Here is a 1,924-nt window from a genome sequence, read left to right as displayed (position 1 = left end):
GTCGAATATGGATTTCTTCTCCTTAGTCTCCTATGTAAATTTATTTACTGTATAACTTCTTTTTAGTAGTGAGTTATAACTTCTTTTTTTTTTGTTAGCTTACAAAAAAAAATCACAGATGTTTATGCATACGTACTTTTTTTACGAAGTTTAGATTAATGTTGCGACAAAGTATGTGTATTAAATTATAAAGATGGTGTGTTTCACCAATGTTTTTATCAAAATAATATGGGTGTATATAAAAGTCGATTGTAACTTAAACAAAAAAAAAAAAAAAGAAATTTTTAACTAAAATTCAGAAAGTTGAAGTAATGAATGCAACTACGACAGCTTAATATAAGCGCTCTCGAATACTTCGCCGTTGTATAAACACGATAACATTCATTGCATAATTCATGCAAAACTTTTCATTCGTCGCGAAATCACTTTCTCAAACACGGCACGTGGACTCAAATTATAATACTTAATATTTAGTATTTTTGTAAAAATGTTTTATTCTTTAATTTATTTATTAATTGTTAATTTAGCACGATATGTTTTATATCATTAAATAGCGATCATCATCGGTTGCATTATTAAATATAAAGAACAAAACTTCTTTTTTTATTTAATGTATTTAGGTACGTCTTAAAAAAAACATAAAAAAACATGAATTGTTCTATAAATATTAATTATCATTTCAAATTAAAATAGATTAATTACAATTCATAATTCTAAAAATGTTTGTTTAATGCACGCAAGAAACTTATGCTGAAGCACACTGTGAATCTCCATGTACTACAAGAGCCGGGAAGAAAAAAAGGCAGTTATCTCACCCCAATTTTAGATTACTTTACAGAAAACTAGCTATAATTACTAATCAAAATTGATGAGTCTGCCAAGTAGGGGGAATAGGTAGAAGGAATAAAAAATTGCGGCTCTTTCTAAACCTTAAAAAAACATTAATTTTTCATTAGGAGCTCTATATCTTAAAAACTACCAACAACACTAGAAAATCTAAGAGAACATTATTTAAAGAAGGGTAAATTTACTTAAATATTAGCCCTAAAAGAGCTATTTACGTCCAACAGTTCTCGAGATTTACCTTTTTAAAAAGTAAAATTTCTTAAAAATCTTCTGAAAGATTAGTAGTTAGCTAATTTATTTTGAGAAATCTATATCTCAGGAACTATGAGACGTACAGATATCTATTAGCACCCAAATTATAGCTAGTTTAATGAACTATAAAGAAGTTTATAACCTTTAACTTCATATGAATAGTAGTTTTCATAATATTTGCTAAAAGAAATTGATTTATAGTTGTTCGGACAATAAGTTTGATTTGTCTGACGTTCAGACGTTTGCCAGCGCTCAAATTAAAGCTAGTTAAATTTACTACAAAATAGTTAATAATGTTTATCTTTGATATTTGACAAAATAAACTCACAAAATGTTAATTTCTAGTTGGTCGTATAAAATGTTGGATTTTTGAAAAAATATATCTCTAGATCCATAAGCCGCACATATGTTTGCCAACACTCAAAATAAAGGAAATTTAACTTTCTATAAAATATTTTATGACATTTATCTTTGTAGGGGTAGTAGTTTTTATGATATTCACATATGAATATAAATTTAGTAAATGAAAATTTGTCCGAACAACTTAATAAATCAATTTATTTTAGCAAATTTCATGTAAACTCTTACTCCTACGAAGATAAACATCATAAACTACTTTATAGCTTATTAAACTAGCTTTAATTTGAGTGCTAATAGACAGGCTTGTGGTCGAAAAACACTACTAACAAAGTCTGTTTTTTGTGATTATTCGAGGTATTTGTACTGGCTAAAAAATAAAAATAATTATAAAGGAAAATTACATCGAGAAATAAATAGAGTGTTACAATAATAATAATATTGACATCTTTTCCTCGAAAATTAAATA

General features: G+C 26.5%; 1 protein-coding gene across 2 annotated transcripts in view; it reads left to right on the top strand.

Annotated features, from left to right (window-relative positions):
- DAT (Sodium-dependent dopamine transporter) overlaps positions 1-1,924 on the top strand; it is a 156,104-nt gene that overhangs the window by 47,577 nt on the left and 106,603 nt on the right. The window lies entirely within an intron of this gene.

Source organism: Halyomorpha halys, unplaced genomic scaffold (genome assembly GCF_000696795.3).
Source record: "Halyomorpha halys isolate HHAL.00 unplaced genomic scaffold, Hhal_1.1 Scaffold10.1, whole genome shotgun sequence".
In the NCBI taxonomy this organism is placed as follows: Eukaryota; Metazoa; Arthropoda; class Insecta; order Hemiptera; family Pentatomidae; genus Halyomorpha; species Halyomorpha halys.
The sequence above is the reverse complement of the archived record's forward strand: the minus strand, read 5'-3'. Positions and strand labels throughout refer to the sequence as shown.